A 12580-nucleotide genomic window follows, 5' to 3' on the forward strand; every position below is an offset into this window, starting at 1 on the left:
GGGTTCAATGAAAACGACATCAGTGCGGCGAATGACCAGAAACGGTTAAAGTCGCTAATAAAATAAAACAAACAAACAAAATAAAACGACATCAGACGTTTCGATTCGGTCACTTTAACGGAATATTATCAGGTAATTTTTTCCATCTATTTCTGTATACATAAAACTGAATACAAATTCTGGGTTGAGTCCAGTATTTGGTTCTCAATTCTTTCAAACAAAAACTAAGACTTCTGAGCTTCATGCTGGTAGTCTAGGAGGTACAAGACTGTTATTAACAGGACCGAATAGGCATTGACGAACAAGGGCTGTAACATTGTCCCCTTTGTTGATACAATATAAATCAACATGAAGGAAATCGAACGACTTTAAAGAGATTTTATCGAGCTAATTTTCGAACATTATTGATGATATGTGCGACCTGAGTAATGGCCGTTGCATGATCTACCTACATTTATTTCCTACCCCTCTTAGTTATTTCCACAGCCCATTTGCGGGTGGTATGAATAATAAGCAAACTATCAATAGAACAACTACCAGGAATAAAAGCCGCTTTTCCGTGATTGGGAACACGATCAGAATTTGTTTGCCGTCACTTTGATTAGATTTTACCGGGAAATGAGTAGTACAAGGGAAATCGTTCACTGTATAGCGAAGCTCTGATGCTAGGGGATACATAGTGGATGAAATTAATTCCAGAATGGTCTCCAGCCCGATGACGATCAATCACTCGAACGGGTTTCGCCTATAAACTGTAATATTCATGATGGCCTCGGAATTTATCGTTCAACTCAAACTGATATTGGCGAAAAATGCACACTTGTCATTTCGCCACTTTGTTTATGCCGGCAATAGCAGGAAAGTGGTCGTAAATATTTCGTCATGGAAATTATTTCTTCAGCAGTTGTAGAACAATCGAATTATTTTATGGATATCAATGGTAGAATACGAGCGCTTGTGGTTCCACCGCTCGTTTGTCTTTCATGCAGTCGCGTACAGTGGAGTTTTACACCGAAACGAGAGCATTATTTATCTCAACTTTCTATGTTACTGGAAAATCAGTGTGACTTTATACTCCCTCCTAGCAGTTGATTTGTCAAAATGAAAAATATCCCAGCATTGAAAATGTTGCACTTTATCGCGGCACCAAAGAGAAGGGAAACACACATTCCACTTGGTTGTTGCCACACACGAAGTCTTCGGCTGGGCGTTTTCCGAAATTGGCCATCCCGTAAATAGATTGAAAATAAAATTAATGAACCTAATCCGTTTAAGATATCTGTACGAGAGTTATAGCGTTTACATGCACACATTTGGCTCGTTTTTGGCGTTGGCGAATGCTAGTCGATATGCCTGAGGTGAGATTCTTCGACACACCATTGCTTTTGGAACATAAGCTGCGTCTTCCTTCCTTCCGCCTTAGGTTTTTGGAGTGGCTGCTTCAATCATTTATGATATACGGTGATCACGTTCATCGACATCATCATAATCTTCATCATAATCAGGCTCACCGTAACCGTTAGGGGTATCTCGATAACTATTCATGGGCACGTGAATGAGTAATTCACTGCCTGTTTGTCGCGTGTATTCCGTGGAAAGTGTTTGTTATTTTCTAGTGTGATTCAAAGTAATCAAGAGAGTTATGCTTTAAAAGGGTTCGCAGAGATATTGTTGATGTTTTAGAGCTCCACCGTTTTAATATTTACAAGATATTATATAATATCTGTGTGCAACTCGCGTAAGTAAGTACATACAATCTAGTCTTTTCCTATATTAGTAACATTTCAAACTGTTTAATAAATAATTTTTTTGTTTCGATTATAGAGGTTTTAACCTTAAGGTCATTCACGTCTTCGGGTCAGAATAACTTTCTGACCCACTGCGGGGTTAAGAATCGAACCCAGGTAGGGTGCGTGAAAGGTATCGATTACACATCACACTATACCCGTCCCAATTTAATGAATGATGTATGAAACGCTATTCCACAGTTCAATTTATAAAAATAAAGGGTGATTTTTTAAGAGCTTGAGAACTTTTTTAAACAATAAAACGCATAAAATTTGCAAAATCTCATCGGTTCTTTATTTTAAACGTTAGATTGGTACATGACATTTACTTTTTGAAGATAATTTCATTTAAATGTTGACCGCGGCTGCGTCTTAGGTGGTCCATTCGGAAAGTCCAATTTTGGGCAACTTTTTCGAGCATTTCGGCCGGAATAGCCCGAATTTCTTCGGAAATAGTCTAAAGGCGTCAAATCGCATGATCTTGGTGGCCAACTTACCGGTCCATTTCTTGAGATGAATTGTTCTCCGAAGTTTTCCCTCAAAATGGCCATAGAATCGCGAGCTGTGTGGCATGTAGCGCCATCTTGTTGAAACCACATGTCTACCAAGTTCAGTTCTTCCATTTTTGGCAACAAAAAGTTTGTTAGCATCGAACGATAGCGATCGCCATTCACTGTAACGTTGCGTCCAACAGCATCTTTGAAAAAATACGGTCCAATGATTCCACCAGCGTACAAACCACACCAAACAGTGCATTTTTCGGGATGCATGGGCAGTTCTTGAACGGCTTCTGGTTGCTCTTCACTCCAAATGCGGCAATTTTGCTTATTTACGTAGCCATTCAACCAGAAATGAGCCTCATCGCTGAACAAAATTTGTCGATAAAAAAGCGGATTTTCCGAATGGACCACCTAAGACGCAGCCGCGGTCAACATTTAAATGAAATTATCTTCAAAAAGTAAATGTCATGTACCAATCTAACGTTTAAAATAAAGAACCGATGAGATTTTGCAAATTTTATGCGTTTTATTGTTTAAAAAAGTTCTCAAGCTCTTAAAAAATCACCCTTTATAACAACTTCCTAAACCCGTCTCGAAAGGCCACATAGAAAAACGGTTATGTGGTTTAGGGCCATCCAAAAATTGGAATGATAATTCTTTTACGCTCTTTACAGTGTGATTCCAGCACTGGAAGACCGCTCATTTAATTTTCACAAGCTTTGGTTCAAATGAAAGGAATTAAGATCTCATATAACCCTACCGAATTTAATCTGGAAACGGCTTCCGAAAAATTTCTTTTTTAGGAGCGTGCTTTTATAGCTTACACGGATAAATCGAGCTAAATATATTCAAGTTTAATTTGATGATACCCAATGATCAATGATGGGTATACCGGAGTTTCTCAGAAACGGCTAGAACGATCTTGTCAAATTCAAATTTAAATGAAAGGTGTTATGTTTATATAAGTTGGTGGAAAATTTAATCCGGCTTCCAGTTCCGGAAATACATGATAGTATGTATGAAATTGCAATCTTTAATATGGAGCGACAATGACAAAACGTGGAAATTCTTCTAAATTTGGCTCAAAATTGCTTGAATTCATAAGTTATGCCAGTTGCTGACCTAACGAACCTATTTCAGCTCTACCGGTTCCCAGCTCTTGGAACTGGAAGTACTGAAAAGTCAAAAACTCAGAAACCAAATTTTCTTCATTTTCTCGAAGATAACAACAAAGGTAAGATGTGTTAAAAATTTTAAACCGTCATTTAGAGCAAACGTAGATATCTGCCTTTTTGTAGCTGTAAAACCTTCTCAAAGTAACAAAAAACGAAAAGGAAAACGATATGGATTGGTATTTTATACGTAGAGAGTGTGTGCAAAACTTGAAAATAATTCGGGAAATCATCGTGCTTTCGAGGAAAACGCGTTTCAAGTTTATTATGTATAAAATTGAAAGAACCATTTATTTCTCTAGCAGGCGCGTAGGGTCAAACACTTTCAAAGAATCATCATTTTTCTTTGTATTTTGTTATAATAAAACATTTCAAGAATGTTTTGTCAAAATTTCAAGTCTTGCATCATCGCAGCATGAGATAAGAAAAGATAATGGCCCATAACTTCCAAAGTTGCTTGAAGTCTGACTTAATACTGAAATGCTTTACTACAAAAATATAGTGGAAAATTAAATGATTTTTCAAAAGTGCCACTTAAAGTCGATTTGAAAAAATTTTAGATTTTGGTGCAATTTGATCCCAAGTTAGGTAAATTTGTTTCAATAATTACAAAACGTGAACTATAAAGTTATTCTAACTAAACCTTCAGTTATTCTAACTAAACCTTCTCGTTCAGTCTAATACTTTTGACAAATATCGGGTATTCACAAATTGAGTTCCATAAAATTTTTTGATGACAATGACTTTCAGTTACTAAAGTTACTTTTCAATAAAAAAAACACAGAAAAATGATCAGTTTAATCTAGAAAATGTATTTGTTAGAAAACTGGTTTTCCCTTAATGTGCGCGTATTCGGTGTTGAAACTGAATAAATGTAGTGTTCAAATCATACCCAAAATTCCGTCTTACATGATGTCTTTTATTACTGCTGATTCTAAAGATTTTTGTATATTTCTTTCCAATTGTGCAGCTTTTATTTGATTCACTGTTTATCGAGGCAGAGGGGATACCTTTTCCTTCCGATAGGCATTCTCGAGTAAACCGAACTGAAGTGCAGTCGTTTAAGTAATCGATACTTAGTTTAATTTTCCAAGAAATAAATGAAGATAAGAATTGTTATAGGTTGAAGCACTACAACTGTCGAGTGGATTGTTGCACCTGCAACGGCAACGTTTGTATTTTTACTTCCTTCTACCCTTGCTATTACGGCCAAACACTGAGCCCTAAAGCATTCAATTTTTGTTAGCTGTACCGGTAGATATTAGGTGTTACTGCGCGCATTGCATGAAAGGTTGGGTGAACATTGAACCACTCTTTAGAAGTTCTGCGTAAAGCCTTAATCCGCTTGGCCGTTGCTGGTCGAGTTCATTGCAGTCGTCGCTGAAAGTGTCAAGTTTTGGTATCCGATGGCGTGAAATTTCGAAACCAAAGTTGATTAGGTCAAAATGTTCGTAGAAAAGTATACGGCATAACGACATGTGGCACGGTTTAGGTTTTCTTCAAGGGCGGCGTGTCGTGTTTATTTCATTCACAACACCTCCACGAAATAGTTAATTTTAATAAAATTGGTCGAAGTCACTTCGTGGACAAGTATCCGGAGGATTATTGTTAGTTGAACCGATTTAACGCAAGAGAATACAATTCCTGTGAGGATTATGAAGTAATCGAACAGTATTCTTTTTTTTCTTTCTTTACTCTCCCAATTTACTCAAATCACATAACAATTGGCATTTGAGGTGATCAAGTACTAGGACCTCAGCGAAGTATTGAAAGAAAAGTACCATTAGTAAGGGAGAGTGTTCGGTTACCGGCACCCTTTTTTTGCTCATAACTTCTAACTTAGTGCACATTATGCGGACATCTATACATCAATGGAAAGCTAAAGTCCCTGGCTAACAACTGATTAAGAAACTCATTTATTTCATTATTTATTTGATCGGAAAAATTTTTTAGTAAAGTAATAAATTTTGGCCATTTTAAAAAAAGGTGTTCGGTTACCGGCACCCCAAGAAATTTCGCTAAAAATGGAAAAATATAAGTAAAGACTTCAGCTATTCAAATAAAAAACAGAAGTTATTCTTGTTGGAAGAGTTTTCGACAAAAATCTTCATTGTCTGATTGTGACTTCACCTTGGCTCTCTTGGTCGAATATTTGGATGGTGGCGCCTTCGATATCAATTTGGCCGGTCTTCAACGTATCTGCTGTATGAGCAGCTTGATGTTTGTCTCGACAGCAGCCTGCATATAACTGACAATTTTTCACGAGTTGTCGAAAAAAAGGGGTGGCGGTAACCGAACATCTTGGGGTGCCGGTAACCGAAATTGGTAGACATTTTGAAAATAGCAAAAATAATCTTTGGTTGGGAAAATTTTACTAGCATCCGGTATTAAATCACGAAATAGATCTATTTCACCTCATAAATATTCAATCCACTCACCTTTCCGATTGATGGTCTTCAATTTATGATACTATAAAAAAGTCAGAAAAAACTTTTGTGTTGATATTCACGTTATTTTGCACGCAGCAAAAAGTACAAGTGCCTGTTTGCTTCGCAATTCGGCACAAAAAGATGCATGCTGCTATTATGCACACATGGCATTTGTCGGATTGACGCTATCTGCTTTCTGTCAAAAGTTACGGTGGGTTGCCGGCAACCGAACACTGCCGGCAACCAAAAACCTTCCCCTACTAGAATCATAACATAACAAAAGTTCAGCTTGTCGGGCTCCAATGGGAGCAGCAATATTCTGCAATCCTCCACCCAATCCAGACGAAGGGGAGAAACTGAAAGCGCTCGATTGACACGCGATTTGGCTTAGAACATGCAAACCGGAACGGTTCGTCCCTTTTCATTAGGTTTGGTTGCCACTCGGTCGCGACATACTTGACTCGTGGATCGATTTCATATGTAGTACAAGAAAAAGAAACTCGCATGACCACAGACGTCCATCGTGTGCCTGGTGCTCATTAGTTGAGGATAACAAATTAATTTTATCCCTATGGACTACCGAAAGCAATTTCCACTGCCAGCCGTGGTAAAAGACTACACCCATTGCTATGAACCTCTTTTTTCGAATTCAAATGTTTCAGTGCAGGCAGAAGTCGTTTCACAATTTGAAATTAAATTTTCACTTCAACATTGAAATTTTATCATCGAAACTGTTTTTATTGCCATCAATCTTTGAGAATCTTTTTGATAATGTCACATCACACTAATTATGATGAATGACCGGAAAAGATCCGTGAGGTACTGGCGATTCGAAGCGACAGAAGTCAACTATGAAAAACAGAGTGCACATCTACTAGATATGATATAAGTGACTATATTAATTAATTACCATGCAGTGAATTTGGTCTGCTCTTGGAAAGCGGATGATAGAATGTCATGGATACCACCGAGCGATGGAAGCAGATGTAGCAGCAGTCAACGGTAACTAACTAAATGAACTATTTTAAATATTCTTTGCACTTCAGAGTCGCTTTGATGATGTTATAGTTGTTCTGAAGCTCTAGCAATGGAAAATTAGCAAACTAATATGAAGAGGGTTCGACTACCGTTGGAGGGAAGAACAGTCGTGGCGGCGGTAACGTTGATGTTGAAGAAAATGTTTGCCGAAGTAATATCTGCAGGTTTAATTACTTTTTATTTGATTATGATTAACGATAGCCATATAATCTATCGCTCTATAAATCAAAAGCACATTTATTTGTGAGTGAAACTGACCTGACTTCTTTCTTTTAAGGATCGTTTCCACTTTTGAGACCTGATATTTAGAGTAGTTTTGAAAATGAATAGCAGAATGATTTGGATTTTTTTTGTTTCGAAGATACGTGTTTTTACTTTATATTACAAATTTTTGCGATTTTTAAAAGCCATAAGGAATAAGTTCCTACGCAACTTATTCCCAATGTTTGGTTTAGAGAGTAGAACCCCTTTACATAATTTTGGAATTATTTACCAGGTCATTATTATTTTTTTCAGTATCTAACGAACAAAAGGCAAAACAAATTGTAAAAAAGACTAACAACAGACTGGCCGTTTAGTAAAAGTATATCAGCTTCGTGATATACGCACATTATTGTCTCTTAGTGACGTGATCAACAAACTTTTGTTACATAAAAAGAACGTTCTGCATCCTACAAATTAAATACACTAAAGTCTTTTTTATGCGAGTTTACGTACTGCATAAAAACATAAAAAAGACCTTAGCAATGAAGTTTTTTTTATGCGAGTTTACGTACCGCATAACTCTGAAAATTCGCATAGAAAAACCGCATAACTCTGAAACTTCGCATAAAATAAGTCGCATAAGAAAGACCATATATATATATATATATATATATATATATATATATATATATATATATATATATATATATATATATATATATATATATATATATATATATATATATATATATATATATATATATATATATATATATATATATATATATATATATATATATATATATATATATATATATATATATATATATATATATATATATATATATATATATATATATATATATATATATATATATACAGGGTGATTTTTTAAGAGCTTGAGAACTTTTTTAAACAATAAAACGCATAAAATTTGCAAAATCTCATCGGTTCTTTATTTTAAACGTTAGATTGGTACATGACATTTACTTTTTGAAGATAATTTCATTTAAATGTTGACCGCGGCTGCGTCTTAGGTGGTCCATTCGGAAAGTCCGCTTTTTTATCGACAAATTTTGTTCAGCGATGAGGCTCATTTCTGGTTGAATGGCTACGTAAATAAGCAAAATTGCCGCATTTGGAGTGAAGAGCAACCAGAAGCCGTTCAAGAACTGCCCATGCATCCCGAAAAATGCACTGTTTGGTGTGGTTTGTACGCTGGTGGAATCATTGGACCGTATTTTTTCAAAGATGCTGTTGGACGCAACGTTACAGTGAATGGCGATCGCTATCGTTCGATGCTAACAAACTTTTTGTTGCCAAAAATGGAAGAACTGAACTTGGTTGACATGTGGTTTCAACAAGATGGCGCTACATGCCACACAGCTCGCGATTCTATGGCCATTTTGAGGGAAAACTTCGGAGAACAATTCATCTCAAGAAATGGACCGGTAAGTTGGCCACCAAGATCATGCGATTTGACGTCTTTAGACTATTTTTTGTGGGGCTACGTCAAGTCTAAAGTCTACAGAAATAAGCCAGTAACTATTCCAGCTTTGGAAGACAACATTTCCGAAGAAATTCGGGCTATTCCGGCCGAAATGCTCGAAAAAGTTGCCCAAAATTGGACTTTCCGAATGGACCACCTAAGACGCAGCCGCGGTCAACATTTAAATGAAATTATCTTCAAAAAGTAAATGTCATGTACCAATCTAACGTTTAAAATAAAGAACCGATGAGATTTTGCAAATTTTATGCGTTTTATTGTTTAAAAAAGTTCTCAAGCTCTTAAAAAATCACCCTATATATGTGTTTATTAGTGAAAAAAAATGACATGCCTCATTTTGTATTAGAACGGCATGTAAAAGCTTCGGAAGCATTAATGAACTTTTTTCTGCTCTCGTTTCTATTTTGCCCTCCACCAGCGTACACTGAAGATTAGATTTATTTTTATACTCCTCCAATGCTGCTTTTATTGGAGAATCGGTCAAATTACAATTTTGCTGCAATTTTTGCTATTATTGCTATTTTTGCTTCTTCTGCTATTTTTGCTATTTTTGCTATTTTTGCTATTTTTGCTATTTTTGCTATTTTTGCTATTTTTGCTATTTTTGGTATTTTTGGTATTTTTGGTATTTTTGGTATTTTTGGTATTTTTGGTATTTTTGGTATTTTTGGTATTTTTGGTATTTTTGGTATTTTTGGTATTTTTGGTATTTTTGGTATTTTTGCTATTTTTGCTATTTTTGCTATTTTTGCTATATTTGCTATTTTTGCTATTTTTGCTATTTTTGCTATTTTTGCTATTTTTGCTATTTTTGCTATTTTTGCTATTTTTGCTATTTTTTGCTATTTTTGCTATTTTTGCTATTTTTGCTATTTTTGCTATTTTTGCTATTTTTGCTATTTTTGCTATTTTTGCTATTTTTGCTATTTTTGCTATTTTTGCTATTTTTGCTATTTTTGCTATTTTTGCTATTTTTGCTATTTTTGCTATTTTTGCTATTTTTGCTATTTTTGCTATTTTTGCTATTTTTGCTATTTTTGCTATTTTTGCTATTTTTGCTATTTTTGCTATTTTTGCTATTTTTGCTATTTTTGCTATTTTTGCTATTTTTGCTATTTTTGCTATTTTTGCTATTTTTGCTATTTTTGCTATTTTTGCTATTTTTGCTATTTTTGCTATTTTTGCTATTTTTGCTATTTTTGCTATTTTTGCTATTTTTGCTATTTTTGCTATTTTTGCTATTTTTGCTATTTTTGCTATTTTTGCTATTTTTGCTATTTTTGCTATTTTTGCTATTTTTGCTATTTTTGCTATTTTTGCTATTTTTGCTATTTTTGCTATTTTTGCTATTTTTGCTATTTTTGCTATTTTTGCTATTTTTGCTATTTTTGCTATTTTTGCTATTTTTGCTATTTTTGCAATTTTTGCTATTTTTGCTATTTTTGCTATTTTTGCTATTTTTGCTATTTTTGCTATTTTTGCTATTTTTGTTATTTTTGCATTTTTGCTATTTTTGCTATTTTTGCTACTTTGCTTATTGTTGCTGGATTTATAATCATCGCATGGGTAACTTTTTCTTATTATTTTTTTTCATTTGTATATTTTTCATGCACCCGGTTTCTCTATTATTATTGTGACCTTTTCTTGCTTTATCCGTAAATAAAAGTGAGATCCTCAAAATCAATGTTCACGAAAGTATAGAACATCATAATACAGCAATTTATATAATGCAATAAGTAAGTAAATTTGTGCTTTGTATGTCCAACTTGATCATGCTGTTATTTTTCAATACAATTTGTAGTCCAATTGGCGATACATTTATCGCCTACCGGCAAGGTGAGTTTGTTGCCCAATACCGCATCTTTCAGCTGATGTGGCAGGGACCGCCAACAGAGAGCAAATGTGCCAACGCACGAATAATATGTAAATGGAATTCAATTTTCGCCTTGGCAAGGTTCCTCTCATCACAGCTTTCCATTCCGCTTCGTACGGAAGAACTTAAAGTATGTGGGGAAGGTGGAAAATTAATTACAGCTGCGACACTCGGGGATATAATGTCTGCGGCTTGGGTTCGCTAATGTGGAGCGAACATAAGGGAGATCTCATCCAAAGGTTTTCCCACCGTGTTTTCTGTGCGAGTGGGTCGATTTTGTGAAGTCATCGGCTAAACGAGCAGAACTTATATGCTAATGAGAAACCAACGTGTGATCTTTGAAGAACCGCCACCATCGCGATTTCGGAGACGGAAAAGCAGGATACAAGCCATGGTTCACCTCCCGTCCGTGTTCCGCGTGCTCATCAAAGACACTTCGGTCGGAGGGTGTCAGTTTTCACAAACTCAGTATAAAATCGGTGACCGGCCAGTCAGGAGAAGGAATATGAGGTAGGCTTCAATTAAGACAAAGACAGCTACATTCAGTAGATATTTCTGTTTATGTTTTCTGGCACCTGATTTTGAGACGCTTGGAGGCGAGTGTCTACAACCGAGGTTTGAATTAAATTTAATAAGTCAAAACATTAGCTAATACGTTTATCAGGGATTGTTAGTCTCCGGTACGTGTTTACCGAAAAGAGTGTGTTGTACTGACATTGACAAGTGACAACACAAACGTGATGATGTTGGTTGGTAGCTCAGGAGAATATGTAAGTACAGATGTGATTAATTTTCTACTCACAGATAAAAGTTTTTTCTTTCTTTGTAGCCGGCAAAATTTTATTTCCATTGAAGCATAAGGAATCTTTCGTCAGGCCCAAATTAATATTTATTGTCATTGGAGTAAATATAGAATTAATACTGTGAGAAAAAACGTAGTGGGACTTTTAAATTATATTATCACGCGGAAACATTATTCGTCGAAAAACATCTGTGCCAAGTGTCACGTCAAAATATGCATAAGTGTTTAGTATACGTCTGTCTTTTTGAAGTATTAAAAGTGCAATCGACGATTTTTACAATGAGTGAAATTATACATCAATGAAGTTCCATAAAATTTTGTGTGCGGAATCAAATCTCTGGTGCTTAAATATTCAGACTAATGCAAAAGGCTATTTTGCTATCGGTGATAGTTGTATGTCGCAAGCAAGTGTTTTTGATTGGTACAAGTTGTTGAAAGAGGTTCGAGAACGCATTGACGACCAACCACGTCCAGGACAGCCATCAACAGTTTTCTTTGATTATCGAGGTGTAGTGCACTCCGAACTCCTTTCGATCGGCCAAATTGTCAACAAGGAATACTATTTGAGTGTTATGCGTCATTTGCGTGAAGCTATTCGCAAAAATAAACTATGGGCCTATAACTCTTGATTTTCCACCACGATAATGGACCGTCGAATACTGCATTGATTCTTCGTGATTTTTTCGCCAAAAACTCAACCAACGCCTGAATCAGCTCCGTGTGACTTCTGGCTGTTCAGCAAACTCAAACGACTGGTCCGGGGAAACCGTTTTGATTCAATTGAAGACATCGAACGTGAATCGCTATGCAGCATTGAAGGCTATTGAAGGATTCGAGGGTTGGAAAAAACGTTGGTACAAGTGTATTGGGACCTGGGGGGATTACTTCGAGGGGGGTGAAATAGATTTTTGTTGTTTGTTTAGAAGAATAAATAAAGAATTTTGAAATTATGAACGAAGTCTTACTATTTTTTGCCCACAGTAGTGTATATCAGCATTGAGATAATCACAGAATTCATTTGGTATGCTATTTCTTACGACAGATTCTGTTGATATCTGGTATTGAAGTACACACTATTCAATGCTTATAAGGTTTTTATATTTTAGTTAAATCAACACTAGCTCCAAAAGGAGTAAGGAAATGTTTTTTTCGAATACATCAACAATCTATTTTGAATTTCAATCAAGTGAATGAATTTTGCAGTGCTAAAATTGTTTTGTGATATAATTAGAGGATTTCCAGCAAACTGATTACATGGTGAGATGGAT

The 12580-nt window shown here is 35.5% G+C and overlaps 1 long non-coding RNA gene across 1 annotated transcript; it reads left to right on the top strand.

Moving 5' to 3' along the window:
- The first annotated feature begins 10896 nt into the window (after positions 1-10896).
- Positions 10897-12183, top strand: LOC131438771 (uncharacterized). The gene is made up of 3 exons (XR_009230988.1): positions 10897-11020; positions 11097-11280; positions 11340-12183. It is a non-coding gene; the product is annotated as an uncharacterized LOC131438771 (long non-coding RNA).
- Positions 12184-12580: the final 397 nt, after the last annotated feature.

This window comes from Malaya genurostris, chromosome 3 (genome assembly GCF_030247185.1).
Source record: "Malaya genurostris strain Urasoe2022 chromosome 3, Malgen_1.1, whole genome shotgun sequence".
In the NCBI taxonomy this organism is placed as follows: Eukaryota; Metazoa; Arthropoda; class Insecta; order Diptera; family Culicidae; genus Malaya; species Malaya genurostris.